Source organism: Ascaphus truei, chromosome 19 (genome assembly GCF_040206685.1).
Source record: "Ascaphus truei isolate aAscTru1 chromosome 19, aAscTru1.hap1, whole genome shotgun sequence".
Classification (NCBI taxonomy): Eukaryota; Metazoa; Chordata; class Amphibia; order Anura; family Ascaphidae; genus Ascaphus; species Ascaphus truei.
Window position 1 is genome coordinate 14,833,913 of NC_134501.1, and position 19,152 is coordinate 14,853,064.

The following is a 19,152-nucleotide window of genomic DNA, read 5'->3' on the forward strand; positions in this document are numbered from 1 at the left end:
ATTATCTCTATTACACGCAGTCTCTCTAGTAGAACAAAGATGCAGTATTAGACTTTATCAGACTACTATATACATGTCCGATGTTAACTTAATTAATTAGTTACATGCCCTTTGCTTCAATGTATCAATGTACTTTGCATCTCCTTGCTCCATTTGTCTCATTAAATTATTTGGGTCATGCTGTTGGTTAGAGATCAGTGTTATATAAAAGAAACTTCACAAGGATACTGACGGGAAAGAAAATTCTTGCACTGCGTCAAGCAGCAAAATGCGTCAGCCTGATCCTGATCTCGTAATCTACCGAAGTGCAGTTTGTGGAATGTAAATTCTAAGGGCTACAAAGCTCTGTTAACTGCGGTGTCACTCCCATCCAGACCCTTAACAAACGTGGCGCTAAGTCCCTGTGTTAACCTAAACACACTTCAGTGAATTTGCAATGTCTCTTTTGCATCTAATTTTTACCAACTTAGATTAATGTCACTTTGTCACAGAGTTTTGTGGATCTGGCCCTAAAATCCATGTTTTAGGACATATTTGATCTTGCTTATTTAATGTCAACCCATCTTCTGAGATTCTTCCTGGTCAATTCTATAAGACCAGTAAAGTACAGGCATACCCCAGTTTAAGGACACTCACTTTAAGTACCCTCGCGAGTAAGGGCATATCGCCCAATAGGCAAAAGGCAGCTCACGCATGCACCTGAACAGCAATACCGGCTCCCTACCTGTACCGAAGCTGTGCGCAAACGGGGAGACTATAGAGCCTGTTACAAAGGCGTTATTTACATCAGTTATGCACGTATATGACGATTGCAGTACAGTACATGCATCGATAAGTGGAAAAAAGGTCGTGCTTCAATATAAGTACATTTTCGCTTTACATACATGCTCTGGACCCATTGCGTACGTTAATGCGGGGTATGCCTGTGTTACATACATGCTCCGGTCCCATTGCGTATGTTAATGCGGGGTATGCCTGTGTTACATACATGCTCCGGTCCCATTGCGTACATTAATGCGGGGTATGCCTGTACTCCAGATGGAAGTGCTGAAGAGAAATTCTAATATCCATATTTTTAGGCTATTCCCTTCCTATGAAATCATATGAATTAGGAACCAATGTGAGTTGAAAAATATGCCCCTGTGATAGAATCAATGATACCTTTGGAATTGTTTTGACAGGTGATTTATCCTGTAGACAATCTTAAATCCAACGACTTGTGCTTTGGTTCTGTTTTAGATAACATGGCTATTTGTGGTGCATAGTGTGAGACAGCTTGAGAGAAGTGAGGGAAAGCCTGAGAGAGCTTTGAGAATTCTATTATTCATATCATCAATTTCTGTCAACAGGACGACCTACTCAAGAGCATTGGACAATGAATTGTATTTTATTTCCTTCATTGAGAGATAGACACTCTTAAGAAGAAAAAAATGTTGTAGCGGAGGAAACCGAAGGCGATATTTTTGTTTCAAGATAAGAAGGACAGACAAACTGCATATATGTGATATTGAGCCAGATAGCAGGTTTTGAAGCTATCTCTTTGAACAGAAGAGAAAAATACAAAAGCTAAAAAAAAAGACAGAAGTGCATCAGAAAATAAATAAATTATTAAAGTAAAGGGGATAACAGAGATAAGTGAGGTCTGCCTTTAAACAGATACAAAGGTATGCAGATTCGTTCCAATGTAACCCCATGAATGCATGAATGACAAGCAACACTTTCATTTAAATACATTGCTGCAAGCACATTTCTGGCCACATGAAAGAGATAAATGTCCTCTCTGAACGAGCGGCTCAGTGAGAAAATAATGACCCTGACTCGGTGCGGCGGATCCCGGTTCAAATACTGGGGTCAGGTCTTTGTAACCTTAGGCACCAACATTAGATTGTAAGCTGTGAGGGACAGGAACTCATTGATCCGGATCTACCGCGTGAAAAGCCCCATTGTCTTCAATTGGACGTACTGTGCGCCAGCGCCATCGCACTTTATACAACAGGGTTGGTTGTGCCTGCAAAATGCCATACAACAAAAGACAGAAATACCCAATGTTACATTACAGTACATTACATTGTTACATAGTTACATTATAGTTACATAGTTACATTATAGTTACATAGTAGTAATATGACAAAAAATATATTAGTACAATACTTCAATGCTGATATTCTCATGAATAAGGGTCATTTAGTTAAACCCTGGATCAAGATAGAGTTGACAGGAGGTACAGGCGTTGAAATATGAAAATGATTATAATGTAGATAAACTGCAGTCTGATTTTGCATATATTCCCAGGTTTTGGAGCCATGCTATGCAAAACACCACACTATTTATTTGTGATACATCAGTCCCCCTGTACTATATTTAGGAGGTCCCCTTTCCTCTCCAAGAAAACATTTTAAAAAGTCCAGACTGCATCCCTAAAACTGTAAAAAAAATAAAAATCCTTAATTAAACTGGAGTACATGTCATGATGCACTTCTGGTTGCTTTGTACATTATAATAATTTTATGATCACCAGTAATGTACACAGTTGTTAATGACATGCTAATTGGTGGAAATTTACTGATTAGCTCATTAGTGCAATGGCTTTTGGAGAAACATCATGCTGTGTGGAAGTTTGTTGAATTCCACCATATATTTTGGCTCCCTTTCTCTGTGCTGTGATTACTTAGTACGGGTCGTGCATGCACTATTCACTGATATTTCTTTTCTTTTTACCTCTTTTCCATCTCAGCTGATCCTTCATTGCTCTTGGACTGGGTTCTTCCAATTGTGGTGCTTCACTTCAAGGAAAACAACAGAAATTATGTATTAGGCAAGATCAAAGTAAAAGGAAGACTTGCATTTCTAAACATTGATTTTCTGTAAAATGCAATAGTTCTACCCAAAATGTGGTCTTTTTTTCTGACATCTTCAAAATCTAAATGCTGTGCAAGGTCAATGCAAGGGTATTTTGTATCAAGTCTCCAGCTGATAAACTGGGGCAATTAAACACCCCCATCCCAATAAAGAGAAAAAAGCGCTGTTGTGTTCAAGAACATTTTTATTCACTGATAAATCTGGTATTTCTTCAACTTGTGCCCCAGTTTTTCACCCGGGGGATTTTGATACACAGAGGTTATTTATTAACCCTTAGTCTGCTCTTATGACTTTCTCTGCATATCATGAGGGCTGATACGCCAGGGAACCTTCTAGGGGAAGAACGCATTCATGGCTCCATTGGAACTGTGACCATGATCGAAATGGAGGCGGAGCCCCCTCCACTTTCGATGACCCCACTGAGGGTTAGTGGCGACCACAAGATCACTACCCCAAGTGATTATGTAGTCATGATCCTGGAAGACCAGCATCACACAGATGCCTCCAGCGAAAGGTTTAGAGTGCGATAGTGCTGATCGGTCCCTACCACATGGAGTCTACAATTCAAATCAATGGGAGTTTCCATGCAGTGGCGCACGAATGGCACTATTGCACATACCCTCTAAAGCTACTGTCCCAAGAGGGAGTGCAAGGCAGTGCGACTAGTTCTAGATTATTCATTATATTTCTGGAGAAGCAGCTGATACATTGGAGAACAGGTGTGGTGTAGTGATTAAGGTGTGTCCTTGGATAAAAACAATACCCTTATTTCCTGTGTAATTCTAGAGAATTCTCTTTATCTCATAGTACCTCAGATTACCCTACGTCTACTTTGTAATGATAAGAAAACCTAACATACACCCCTACAGAAATGGGAATTTCACAGTGAAAAATCTAAATGGTGGCAGGTAGGTAAAGATGACAGCTAATCAGTGATATTACTATGAAAAGCCAACCATGCAATTAATGGTGCCAAGAAAAGTGACATTACTGTTTCACAATATATCTCACTTATCTCTAAGCGTGAACAAACAATAAAATCTGCTTTTGTCTCAATTTTTTAAGCAAGTTAAACCTTAACCCTTGTGCTTCAAAAGAGGCCCCTGAAACAAATGACAAATCTATACATTGCAGGTCCTTCCTGTAGGAGAGAGTTTAAATACGAGAATCCTGATTTTAGAGATGCTATTTTGATAGCAGTCACCGTTGAAAATCCGAGATGAAATCTGAGACTGCATCATATAAATAGATTTACAGTCAGTCCCAGATCAAGCGTTGATATGGCTGACATTGGTGCCACTGTTAATGTGTCGTAATGCAGTGGAAATATGAAGTTGCCATATACAGAATTCACTGCATGCAACGGATAACCCAACTGTAACACAGAGGCCTCTCTGTCATTGCAACAGAACCCTTGTCTAAAGGATAAGGAGTATAGCTTATTCTAATAGGAAGCAGGCACTGTACACATTTTAAAGCTACAATAATATGTGTGAAGTATTTACATCAGATACCAGAAAGACACAGGATATGTTTTAGGTGTCGCAAACTGCAGCATTGCTGCAAAACTGCTGCAGATTGCATCATGTTAGACTCTGTGGGACTCTGTGTAAATGCATTAAAGGGCTTTGCAACTTTTTTTTTTTGCCTCAAAATATTCCGCTTGCGCCATGAGCGTTTTGGGGGAGGAGTTGTGGGAGGAGGTATTTGAGGAGTTGTGGGAGGAGTTGTGGGAGGGGCTGTGGGAGGGGTTGTGGGAGGGGCTGTGGGAGGGGCTGTGGGAGGAGTTGTAGAAGGGGAGAGTCAGCGCAATATTATAAAGAGATGGATCAGTAGTTGCGCATATGCGTGGCACTGGTTTCCTCTCTCTATGCACTAACTTCTGCTCCCAAGAGCCCTTTTGGTGCGTATTGTGTGTGGAGTCGCTCCGAAGTATCGTGTTACTGATACAATAACGGCTGTTACATCTGTACGGGCACAGAGGTTTCGAATATATCGCTACTTGTCAAGAGGAAACTTGGATTCTTCTTTACGTTAGGGAAGACTTATAGTTATAAGCCAGACACACTGTCCCTTCAGCTCCATTTACCAAGATCAGTGCTGCTTCTAGAACTCGGAACCTCACAGTGGTATTTGCACAAACATTGACATTCTCAATGCTTTGTTCTGAACTGGGGGGAAAATTGCCCATCCCTAATCATTGTGTGTGACATGTCTGCCATTAACACAAGAACAGGGCATAGAATATCCTGTATTATAGGCCGAGACTGATAATCCCTTCACTTCTTAAAGCTGATTGGCTGATTTTGAGGTATTATTCATTAAGTAATGGCTCGGAATGTTTGGCACCTTGCCAAGTTTTAATTTCAAGCCAATCAGCTTTTGATTGTCATACACGGAGTGAGAGCAGCTCTCAGACAGGGGACGGGATAGGATAGCAGACACCAGCCAGGCACTGACTCCTCCCCCTCCCTGCCGCAGCCAGACACTAACTCCTCCTCCTCTCTGCACCAGACAGACACTGACTATTCCCCCCTCCTTGCTGCAGCCAGGCACTGACTCCTCCCCCTCCCTGCCGCAGCCAGACACTAACTCCTCCCCTTCCTGTCGCAGCCAGACACTGACTCCGCCTCCCTATTGCAGCCAGGTACTTACTCCTCCCCCTCCGAGAGAGATGTCGTGTGTGTGTTTGTGTGTATAGAGGAGGGATGCAGAGTGTGTGTTTGTGTGTGTGTGTGTAACTATACAAAAGTGTAAAAGCATACAGTTAGCCTACAATAGTAATAATTCCCTCAGAACAGGCCATTCCTGGCTGGGTTACAGTTGGCTTCTCCTCTGGACTTCAACTCTTCCAGCCAGGCCAAGTAATTATTATTATTATTGAAGTATTTAAACTTTATACTTATTACCATATATGTTTTGTCAATTGGATGTAGCATTGGGCACCCCTGTCTTTTGTTGTATACATTTGCCACGCCCAGTAGCACTCTTTTTTGACATACATATATATATATTCATGATGTGGTGGGTGTAGGAGCTCTGAGTTCACAAAATGAGGCCGCGTTATAACCTGGGATCATGAAATCGTCACCATGATCAGCGAGGACTTACCCGGCATCTGCAGCTCTCTCCTCTCCCTGCTTCATCAGGCTGTATTATAGGCCGAGACGGATAATCCCTTCACTTCTTTACATTTGACTTTCAAGTGCAGAGGATGGTCACATGACTCTTCTCTGACCAATGACAGCCCAATAGTGAATACATTTTATATAATACACATGCAGGAATCGAACCCATGACCCTTCATATGCTGGTAGAAATTCTCCAGCTGCTACACCACAGGGTTGGTGTGATGAATCTGACTATAAATAAACTATATTGGGGCCTATGCAGAGAGCAGCGCTATTTCAAAATTCGCCATTTTTTGGAGAAAATCGCGCAGAAAGCAGCAGAAAATGGCGAGTTCCGAAAAACGCGCCAATTTTTCTTTTATATTTGTAAAACTCGCCTCGCGGCTGGCGAGAACCTCAATCTCGCCAGTTTTAAAAATATCCGTATGCAGAGAGGCGCGAACGGCATCTAGCGGCTGTTCGCGCCAATAAAATGGCGCGATTGTCTCCATTTTGCCTCGCCAAAAAAAACTGCCGCTCGCGGCCATTGCAAAGGGAAAAAAAAAGGCGCGAATTTGTTTTAACACATTTCTGAAGCGCGCATCTCGCCAATTTAAACTCGCCACACGCATCCATGTTAAACATAGCAGAATTCGCACTTTTCTGCATATGGAGATTAAAACTCTCCAAAAAAGCTACTTTTTAATAAATTCGCCAATTTTAAAATTCGCTGCTCTCTGCATAGGCCCCATTGTCTGTAGCAGCCACAGACTTCAAAGGGAATTTTTGGCCAAACGGTTGCATTTGCATATATATAATTTAATCTACTCCTAAGAAATATAATGTGCACAATGAAAATGATTCGCCTCCCCAGTATTTCAGTAGAGATGCGGGAAATGGTGCAATTGGAAGGTGCATTTCCAGCAGGATAGACAATAGCTGCAACAATTTAAATTCCGTCACATCAAGCTTGACAGTTGGGATAGTGATGTGCAATGTTCATCTTGTGCCAGACGCAACGCTTGGAATTCAGACCAAAAAGTTAAATTTTTTGTCTCGTCTGACAATAAAACCTTTTTCCCCATGTCTGCAGTATCATCTATATGCTTTTTTGCAAACAAAACTTTAACTTTTTGGTCTAAATTCCAAGCGTTGCGTCTGGCGCTAGCTCAACACAGCACATCACCTAGTCAACACCATCCCAGTACCATCCCATCCCTCGTCAGTCATGGTAGTGGCAACACCATGTTATCGGGGTGCTCCTCTTCAGCAGGGACTGGGAAGCTTGTCAAGGTAGAGGGGAGAATGGAAGGTGCAAAGTACAGGCGAATCCTTGAGGAAAACCTGTTTGAGTTCAGCCAAGACTCTGACTGGGTTGAACAAGAAGAGAATGAATGTTTTTGTCAAAGTCCTGATGAAGCACTACGTGCAAAACGCGTAGAGGTTACGTGAAGCTTCCCCTGTGGACCTGTGTCCCTGAGGAGGTTGTGTTGGAGAGCGCGGGTATCCCTGCTCTTTTTAAAGTGAGTAGATCGGGTCCGAACCCATTTGTCATACCAGCAGTGAGATTTCCTGTCCCCCCACCTCGTCTCTGTTCCTTATTTTAGTATCTTCCTATTGTTATTCATTGTATTTGTGTACCTTTGTCAATATCTCCTTATTGCCCGCCCCATGGGTTTTAATTAAGTACTTGCCACTCAGTGCGCCATTCTGCCTGCTGTTTTTTCTTATCTGTGATCTCCCCTTCAGGAGCTCACGTTTTCAGGGGGTGTGGAGTCCCTTAGGCAGACGGCAGCAAGAGGGCTATCATTCCTTTAAGACAGCACCAGTGACTCTTCTGTTTCCTAAAATATGTATCTAGCCTAAATAATTTTATATTACGGATGCAATCGCTGATTTTTGTAACGTTGCTGAATCATGCTGTAAATATTTCTAACAAATGTTATATAATTTGCTGCATTACCCCTGGGCCACAGGAGTAGCTTGTTAATACCCTGAGTTAATTTGAGAAGCATAGAGAAGTTGGCCCCATCTGTAGTGCCTCAATCAGCACACATCAAATCAGTCTGTTTCCTAAGTCTTATAAATATTCATCTAAAACATCCTTTCATTACACGACATTGCAATGCATTGGGCAGCCATGGGTTTCACACTCTGCTGTAAAATAAGATTTTGCCAAGAGTAATTTGCTTGTATTAGCTCTGATTTCCCATCCCTCTCCCTCTGTGTTTCATGTTTCCCCTGTATTATATTTATCATCACCTGTTTGAAATATTTTAGCACCTGCCCACTGCCCAATTGCTCTATAAGGAGCCAGCCACTCGGCTCTTAGCATTCAGGGAACACTGAAGATTACATGAACAAAAGATTGCTTGAAGCATTTTGGAGTTTACAGGTTTCTGATGCTCCGGAGTAGCACCCGGCAGTATTAACAAGCAAGCTCCTGCTAAATTCTGATATATTTGTAGTCTGTAAAAAAAGATTAAATTAAACAGCACTGCGTGTTTCACCAGACCGCGTGTAATAAGCACAGCGTAAATCTCAGTTCTTTGCAGAGGTGGGATATAAAACAAGGAGAAGGTGAGAGACGGATAAACAGCACTGCACGCGAAGTGTGAAAACATGATAAAGATGATAAATAATGTGACGGGATTCAAATTGTTGCAACTATTGCATATCTTGCACCTTCCAATTGCACCATTTCCCGCATCTCTACTGAAAGACTGAGGGGGCGAATCATTTTCATTGTGCACATTATATAATTAAATTCTATATATGCAGATGTGACCGTTTGGCCAGAAATCCCCTTTGAGGTCTGTGGCTGCTACAGACAATATAGGATTGAATCTTTAGTGCCAATGGGGTTCATTCAATAAAGTCTTCTAGCTGCAAAAATGGAGAAATACTAGTGGAAAAAATGCACTAGATTTAGCAAAAAAAACTATTGCTTTCAATTGGATTCATTATTGTTTTATAAATCTGTGATTCTACGTATGTCTCCCGGGGGCAACACTGCAGCCCCCAAAAAGAATGGCGCCATTCTATAATATTGGACCCTTTAAATATGGCTATTTCTTTACTCCAGCTTTGTAGCTGGATACTTTAATACGTAACCCCTGTGTATAATGTTGTGCTCCCGTTTTGCAGCTGGGGGACCTATATATCATGTGTCAACATGCAGTCTGGAAGGGGAGAGAGGAGGAATCAGAGAGGAGACACTCAGTGTGCATATTATTATAGGGGAGGGTATGTGTCTGTGTTTGTTTCCATTCCTAGAACCGTATTCCGTTTCTCCTTTATCTTGTGTGTGGCTGCACACTACAGAACATATTGATGCTGTACATATATATTCTTACGAAATATTAAGCACCGCTATTATGGTAATGAGTGAAATCAATGGCAAGATCAGGACATTAACTTCTAACTCTTTGGATTGTTAACTTCTGGAGGAAAATGCTTCTTTTTTTCCCCCCTTTCGTTGACTTCACGCAATCAAGCAATATCTGGTGTCAGTAAGATCATCTAAATATAATATCTCGTATAAAATATTTATGGAGCATGATATCACCTGTTGGAAGTTGCTGCTTCTGGGATTTGAAATGAAAAACGTCGGCAGCAGATTGCTATTAAATGCTTTGCTGCCCTTTGACATGGGGGGGGGGGGGGTGGTATATATTAACACGTCCATTGCCAGAGAGGCTTTCAATAGAGGGGTTAAAACGTCATCCAGTCCTAGTAATGTCAGAAGAAATGACTTTGCTTATTGCACTGCCTTAGAAATGGATGGATCCTTTTCAAACCAGTTGACCTTGGGCCTGTCATTGTATATTATTGTGCCTTCGACATTAACAATCAGACTGTAAGCTCTGTGGATCAAGGACTGTACATTCTATACACCCGGCTGTTATTATACATAATAGTACTAATAATACTTTAATAATAAAAGTAATTATACAGTGAGCATGCTGTACAACAGATTTTTAGCTGCTACTTCCCTTTAGTGAATATATTTCCATGAACTAAATGCAGTATTTATGTTTTCCTCTTTCAGAAGATTTCTGCTTTTATGGAATCGGAAGAAGATGATTTAAATGGTCCCTAATACTTTTAATTAAGGAGACTGCCTAGTTTCTCCTCGTGGCCTTTTCCGCGAGTCACGGGAAAGGTTGTTAAGAGCCAAAGTAGGCCAATTTGCAGAAACATTTTGCTTGCTCTTATCAAACGCAATTTACTAATGTCATTTATCGCACTCAGTTGAATAACACCATTTGACACTGCACTGGAGGATAAGAACGTTATACAAATTTAATGAAGCAAAATAGTCATGGTTGCTGCGTATTTCCAGGCACTCCCCGCAATTAACCCTTTCACTGTTTGAAAGGCCGTTATCTCATTGCCATGTAAGGCTTTGCAGACCTGTCCAACACTGAAGGAGTTAAAATGAAGCATTAACATCAAAGTTAATTTTGTTTAGTAATATACTGTAAGTAAGGTTTCACTTTTCTTTTAAATCTTCTTAAAGTTGCATATTCTCAAAATCTTTTGCCAAATAGATTGTTGCTATTTCGCTTATCAAAAGGTATCAATTTTCTCAAAGTTTCCTGGTAGTCACTTACATTAACACGGGGGCTTCCTAAAACCATGCGCCTGTGAGACCATGGGGCTAATTATACAGTATATGTGCCAGAGCAGCTGAAAACCGACCCATTGGCCACTACGCACATACTGTATAGAATCAGCCCTTATGCCATATATTGACATGCAGAACCTGCCTCCTTGATACTCTGTGTTTTGTATACATATATAGCACCCATTATGGTTCCCAATGTTCATAGAAGATTTCCGCCATGTCTTTTGGTGCGTATTGTGTATGGCGTCGCTCCGAAGTATCGTGTTACCAATTTCCTGCTGGTATAATAGGCTTTGCAGCTGCAATATCTTCGCATTTATAAATGCAACGGAAAAAGTAGCTTATCTGCCCAAATGGTAGACTAGTCTGACTACTCCATATTTCTTAGCATTTATAAATGCAACTTAAAAAGCAGCATGTCTGCCCTAATGACAGTCTAGTCTGATTACTCCTAAGTACTAAGTAACTAGCTATAACAATAGCATTAATTTATGTATTGGGAGACCACCTAAAGAGTTACGCCATTAGACACTCGAGGTAATTTGAGCATAAATAATTATAACTTGCTCTACAAGGGGTTACTAATAGGTAATTTTCTAGGCATTGTATTTAACAAAGCCATACCTGCTATATATAAGGTTTTTAATCAATTACATTATATACTCTCAGTTAATGGCGATCATCGCTTTATGCAAATAAGGAGTAGCAGCACCTAGTTCTCACTAGGATTCTAGATATACTGTACAACAAAAGACAGGGGTGCCCAATGCTACATCAAATTGACAAAACATATATGGTAATCAGTATAAAGTTTAAATACTTCAATAATAATACTAATAACTTGATTATTTAGTTAAACCCTTTGGCCAAAGCGTTGTAAGCCTGCATACCAAGTCAAGGTAAACCAAAAATGCAGGTCCTAACACTAAAACTGTGAACCCTTCCTTAATCTCTGTATGAGCGGAAGCAACTACAGTGAGTCTTGTCCATTCAGCAAATAGCCAGAACCTCCCAAGTTAAAAAGGTAGGGAGGGGTGAGGATTCTAGATAGACTGCTCTCCTATTTAGTGGCGATTTTTTCCCTTTTTGATAATACGGTACTGTAGCAATTAGTCCAACAGGACTGTAGGAGAACACTTTTCTGTTCTATCCTGAACATTACATACTACAGACTGTGACATCACTATGAGACGGTGTTGAGAGGTATAACTTAGGAAAGTGATAAAATAAGGAATTTGTGTTGTCTAGTCCACTATTATTTTATTATTAAAATACTAATAAAGTTTGATTCTTTTAATAATTTTATCACCACATTATTGGGAGTGCTACAATAGGGGACTTCTTTTCAACTCCTATGTTTATTTCATAGGGTTCTTCTGTTTACATGTTACAGCCCCAGCACCCCAATTCCATACAGACAGTAGCAAGAGTGTCTTTTTCCCCCTTTGTTCCCTTTCCTCATTGAACCTGGTATAATAACGGCCATTACATCGGTATGGGTCCAGTCCAGAGGTTTTGGATATATCTCTACTTGTCAAGAAGAAACTTGTATTCTCCTTTACGTTAGGTAAGACCAGCAATTATAAGCCAGACTGTCCCTTCTGCTCAATTCACCATCAGAATGGGAAACAACACCTATTCACTAAACAGCAGGAAGAAGGTGTAAGCCAATAATTAGACATACAGCTGAACCCCCTTATAGCGCTGTGCTTGGGGTCCAAAGAATCACATCGTGCTATAAGAGGATCGCTAGAAATAATGTACAATTGTATAATAAAGTATTTAAGACACCAAGAATCGTGTTGTAAAGTATTCATAAATAAAAAATTGGGAGCCAGGCTAGCATCACGTTATAAGCGGATTCGCGTTGTAACAGATCGCGTTATAAGGGGGTTGAGCTGTACTGTAATAATTAGACATACTGTAATAATTAGACATACAGTACTGTATACAATGATCTCGATCTTGCCATGTCTCCAACTAACTTCTTGGGTAAAATGCTGCCTTTTCCATAATATTAATTTCTCTGCAACATTTGCTGTGAAGTGTTCCTCTCTTGTTGGTTTTATTTCATACCTTTTACATGTAACTGGCAGGAAAATTATTTATGCATGTTATATTGCAGTTTATTTTAATTAAACTGGTTCAATAACAAGCTGCAAAAGTTTCAATACCCCCAAGATCAGTGCTGCGTCGAGAACTCTGAACCTCACAATGGTATTTGCACAAACATGAATATGCTGAAATTCGCAATGCTTTGTTCTGAACTGGGGGGGGAAATAATTGCCCACCCCTAATCATTATGTGTGTGACATGTCTGCCATTATCACAAGAACAGGGCATAGAATATCCTGTAATAAATACAGCTTTTATGATCAGCTGCATGAAAAATGTGTTTGATAGAGAAAACACGCTGCCACGTGATTTGCTGTTGGTATTGAGATGCAGATGCAGTGGCCTTATGAAACAAAACATTGAAGTTTTTCCTAAGATAGAGAATAGTACATTGGGTGAAAAGAGCATTGAAAGAGCAACAGTATGCATAAAAAGCCAAAGAAAAAGAACAAATACTGAGAGTGCATTGTAATACGCAGTAACCAAACATGCAGATTAGCTGGGAATATTCATGAGTTACAAATAACTAACACTCTGACATAAGAGGACATCGGTATAAAGATGGTATTTAATAAGTAAGATAAGTACTCTATCAAAGGACATGTGCAAGTGTTTGATAATGCAATTGCCAGTATTGTATGCATGATAGAGATGCATGCACCTTTGCACCGTGGGGCAGGCTGGCATTCCTGGAACAGGTAAACTGTATTAAATTGTATTGCGATATTGGCAGGTGACATTCTTTTTCAAACTTAGCAAAGTGGTTTTTTTTTGCCGGAGCTGCACAAAATGATTGAAGTATTTCTTATTTCCTGGCGGGAGCGAGAAGGCATTTGACTTGGATTTACGATGCTCTTTATGAATCTGGAAAAATCACAGGGACAGAAATGCAGGAAGATTCGTTGTTATTCCATCTGACTTCTGTTTCTCCTGGAACAGCACAAATATCTCTGGTGTTGTGGAAATTGATAGGTTAAAAAGGGGAAGGAGGAGAGGCTTGTGCTGTGTAATAAGAAGCAGATGTTAGAATTGATTAGTAATTAACTTCAAAGCATTTCTGCCTCTATGAGGCAAAAATGCACTAAGCTCTGTTTGTCTCTTTAACCTAAATTAACGTTGGGTTAATTGCCACGCCTATTTTACTAGCACACAAAGTTACTTAAATACCTCCCCAAACACACCTTTATACAAGGAAAGGCACCTCTGTACAAAAAGAAACACACCTGAGATACGTGGGATATATGCTAATTTTGATATGAAAAGTATATTCAAATAATGAGAAAGAATGATTGGTCTGTTACATTTTTGACAAAATATTTAACTTCTTTACTGCCGTTGGATCCAAAACCCTGCTGACCTCTTCGGCATCAAATGGGATAAACATGCTGCATACAATATAAATGCGTTGAGCAGGGATTCTGCGCAGTTCTGGGGACCTTCCTAGTAACTGACGGAAACATTCAGGTAGGTAGAAGAGACAGAAGTGAGCATACCTAGGAGTGTCACAGTGCCGGGGTCATAATGTGATATTGGCCCCTTTAATTAAAGACTATGAAGCCTTATCTAAGAGGACTTACTTGAAAATAAGGTTCAAATCAGTGACCTCTGAGTTATAAAGCTCACAAAGTCTGGGGATTTGATTATATTGTTTTGGAAAATGGCTCAAAGGGCTTATAACACGTAGCATGGAACACAATTCTGTGCAGCTCTCAGAAGAGACTGACTCACTGCCTCTCTCTACCCATAAAATGTCATTCCAGAGGGAGGAAAGTTATTACTCAGAGATGGTTAAATCAGTGTAGACAAATTGCACCCATAATATTTGAAAGTGGAAAAAAGGGTTTGCTGAACTTCCGCCTGAAGCCTTCAAGTTTTCCAGCATAACACAAGCTCGATAACAGCTATGCCTCATCCAAAGTTTTATACGTTGATGGAACATCCTGACGAGACCTTGGGTGAACCAATGTTCCACTAGAGACTCTAGTTAAAGTTGTTTTAACCCGTTTGCTGCCAGAGGCTAAGCTGTGATATCAACATTGCACTTAAATGTATGTAAAGGATTTCTCCAGGGGTCAACTGGTCACTCCTCAACATAGATCCCCTCCTGCTTTTTGAATGATTTAAAATTATTTCTATTGATGTTTTCATAGTTCTCAAACATTTTTTGTTGTTTGGCTGCTTTATCTTGTTTATTGCTTTTTAATGTGTGTTGTGTTGGATACTCTGTCTCACTTTGGCTGTTTAACTGCCTCCTGCGCAGTTGTTGTGATTTAAGAAATAAGTACAATGTAAGCATTACATACTATAACGTTTTACTATCAGGCTCATCCATACAGCAGGTCAAATTAACAGATTTTTTTAAGAAGCAAACTGTATGTTTAATATTTAGAACACATGGGCTAAATGACAAAAAAAAACACAAAAAACAAGTGATAGACAGCACTCCAAAGGAGTAACAGATTATAGTGCAGGGTGCAACAGAACCTGGGGACCCTAATTCCCCTAAAATCATTAACAAACACACACGAATGTCCCAGCACTCACTGTCTGAATAGAAAAAATATTGCTCAACTAGAGGATTGTGTCCAAATAGAAAATGAATTTAATGTAAACACAAGAAAAAATAACATGGACTAAATGGTTCTTCTCGGCCGTAAGAATTCTATGTTTATACTTCTTGTGCAGAAATCTAGATATATCTTACACAAAGTTGTTGTTTTTTTGTTCAGACCTGTTACCTTCCATCTCACTCAACATTCATCACACATTGTGAAGAAATTTAAGCTCTAATCAACCTACACTTCAAATGTAGAAACCTGAGGTGAAATGCTTATGGATATGTATACTGTATGAATGAAATGAAGCAGTATACAGCAATGGATTTTTACCCTGTGCCACTGGATAAATTTGATCACTATAATTTGTCTGCTGTGGCATGGTAGCGAGGTAATATTCATGCCATTTTTTCAAAGGCGCATTAAGGGCCATTTGTGTGGACATTCGCAATCGTATTGAATAAAACAAATCAGATATTGAATATTCGTGTTAACATTTACCAATCGGGAAAAAAAACAGGGCGAAGCAAAAACGGTTTAGGTAAATTCGGATAAATTTGTGCATGCCTAATTCAAGGTTGAATATTTGGAATTTGCCAATCACATTTTTACACATTTGCCCATCTCTACCTCTAACACGCAGAATAAGAGTACGGGGGTCCCACCTCCCATGGGTTACAACTGACCTTATTGCGCTCTACCATTTTAGGGATGGCTTGTGCAAGAGCTACAAAGCAACTGTCACTATCAAGAATCTTAATAACTACAGATGCCTGCGGAATATGTGCACAAGGCAAACAAGACTAGTAAAAGCCCAATATTACTCTGACAATCTTCTCCAGAATACATCAAATCCAGCAAACTTGTGGAAGGTCATCAACAATATATTCCAGCCTTCTAGGCATCAACAATGATCTATTATCAAAAAGGATGATACAACGCTGACAAATCCCACTAACATTGTAAATGCATTCAATGAATACTTTGTGGGGTGTGCTACTTCCCTATTAACAAAGCAGAACCCGAACTACAAACATGAAGCTCAAGCTAGGAAAACAACTATAGCCCAACCCTCTCCCAACTCTGCCCACAATTTCCAATTGATCCCTGTATCTGAAGAGGAGATTACACAAGCCAAACACTCCTCAAATTAAAACTAAGCAGCCAATGTGGACCTGATTTACTGCAATCAAAGTTCATATGACTCGGTGCCCCAGTCATTGCCATACCGCTTGCTTCCCTAATCAACTCTATTTTGTCTACTGGCCATATCCCCAAGACCTGGAAAACGGCGAGAGTTATCCCAAACTTCAAAACTGGGGTCAAAAAAACTGCTTCAAACCACAGGACAATGTCTTGTCTCCCAATACTATCCAAAGTCATGGAAAAATGTGTCCACTCCCAATTAAGCGATTACTATACCAAGACAAATTTCCTTAGCCAACTCCAACTACCCTCCTAAACGTTTGCAGTGCTCTGGAATAGGGGAACATGCTTTAAACTGGTTTCACTCCTAGCTATCAGGCAGATCCCAACATGTATCTATCTTGGGCTCTAACTTCAACCCTTGGATATCACCTGCAGTGTCCCGCAAGGCTCTGTTCTGGGGCCCCTACTCTTTTCAGTCTTCATCAATGATCTACCTACATCTCGTAAGGGAGCTGCAATACACATGAATGTGGATGACACAATCTTTTATGCACACAACCCTAGCCTCTCTGATCTTGGATACGTACTTCAATCTGATTTTTCGAGACTTGAAAACTGGATTTCCCAAAACAAATTGTTTTTAAACATTGACAAGACTGTAACAATGATATTTAGGGCCAAGGCTTAATTTCTAAAGCTACCAATGACAGAGCTACAGATCAGAACCAGCTCTAATGCAATCCTATCCCGTCACTAGTTTGACATATCTGGGCATATAGTTTGACTCCCATTTAACATTTAGGTTGCAGATTGATACCCTGACATCCAAAATCTATGCCAAACTAGGTGTATTTTCTAGGAACAAATCCTCCCTAAGGCAGCTGGTCAGAAAGTGCATCGCACAGCATATGATAATGCCAATTACAGACTATGGGGACATAATATACTTAAGATACAGCCCCCTAAACTCAGCTTGGCAAACTAGACATCCTCTACAACTCAATATGCCACTTTGTCCTACAATATAACTACTGTACAACACATACCACTGTGAAATGCACTAGATTGGCTATCACTTGAGTCTAGGCACTAAGTCCATTTTTACTGTCTTGCCTTCAAATACTTTCTGGGCAAGCTACCCGGCTATCTGAACAAGCTCCTCACCCCTACCACCCCCAGCACTTATCACCTGAGATCTGACTCCAAAAGACTGTTCATGGTTCCTAGGTTCAACAAAGAATCTGGCCGCTCCTCCTTCTCTTATCATGCACATCACAACTGGAACAACCTATCTGAGACTCTCAAAGTCGTCACCAGTCTAAGTTCTTTCAAAACTAAAGCTGTCTCACATTTTAATTTGGTCTGTAACTGTTCCATACGCCAACAACATATATTATCTCTAACTTTTCATGCAATGTCTTCATACATAATGTATAAAACCTCTGTCCATTTAATGTAACCATGTTTTTGTCATCATAACTCTGTGCCCAGGACATTCTTGAAAACGAGAGGTAACTCTCAGTGTATTACTTCCTGGTAAAACTAATGGTGTCTGGTTTAATAAAGCATGACAGGTAGCTTAAAGGCAAAAGTAAAGAGGGCTTGTAAGAAGAAAAATATTTTGAGCCATTACAATGGTATTTAAATAGAAATCGCCAACATTACGTGTTTTTTTTTTTTTTCCTTTTACACGAGCTACGAAAACATCATTAGTTCCATCAGGTTTTCGACTAATTTATCTGGCTACGTTGATTACAGCAGCAGACCTTTCAAGGTTTTTAGTAATTATGAGTCTCATTTACCAAGTCATCTGGTAAGATTCGAGGCCGTTTTGTTTCTCTGTGATTTAGAGGAACTCATTCAGAGAGCAGATGGCACCGAGTCACTCCAGTTAAAACTAATGGAGTCCGACTGGACACACAGATTCCTGTGAACCAAAAATATATATTTCCGAGGAGCTGAACAACAGATGTAGTTTGTTTTGTGGAGGATTTTAGTTCTTGTTAAGGTTGAAATCAGGGAATAGAAAACCTCCTACTGCTTAATTCAAAGCCAGTGCACATGGTTTGGTTGCAGAGGCTGCTGCACGGTCGCACAGTTTGGAGATTAACCTCAATATTGGAATGGAAATGTTGTTTTTTGTGCAGTAATCAGTACAGTCCTTTCTAGTTTCAGCAGTTGGACTCCTAGGAAGGTGATTTTGTTACTTGGACTTCATAAACTTCCAAGCCACTGCTGACAATTCTTCATAAACTAAGCACCTAGTCCCTGCAAATAAATGTGTTCATTCTAATTACCGTATATCCTCGATTTTTCACATTTTGATGTTTCTGAAATTGGGATGCGTCTTACAATCAATGTCAAAAGAAACTTGCCGGCCGCTAGGAAGGTGAAGGAAAAATGGCGGTGCATCAGCTGCTGTAGAAGACAAATCGTAACCACAAAACTGCAAAATGCAAAGATCTAGGTGCAAAAATGTATTATAGGCATATTAAAAACAGCCAAAGGGACACTCTGACGCATTTCACGTGGTAACCCACGCTTTATCAAAGAGCAGTTAGTTGTGACGTAGTTGACCATTTGAACTGAAGTATTTGTAAAAATTTTATATTTTTATAATGCCCCATATAAGTTTCCTGCTTCCAATAAGGTGTGTAGACATATCCCTTCTCTTCCTCCCCAATCTGGAGTAGCAGCTTTGTACGTGCTGGCAAACATTGGAAAACGGGTATTT

General features: G+C 40.1%; 1 long non-coding RNA gene across 1 annotated transcript; it reads right to left on the bottom strand.

Moving 5' to 3' along the window:
- Positions 1-1,454: 1,454 nt before the first annotated feature.
- LOC142470223 (uncharacterized) lies at positions 1,455-6,049 on the bottom strand. The gene is made up of 3 exons (XR_012789236.1): positions 5,971-6,049; positions 2,719-2,783; positions 1,455-2,008 (listed from the first exon to the last, which is right to left on the bottom strand). It is a non-coding gene; the product is annotated as an uncharacterized LOC142470223 (long non-coding RNA).
- Positions 6,050-19,152: the final 13,103 nt, after the last annotated feature.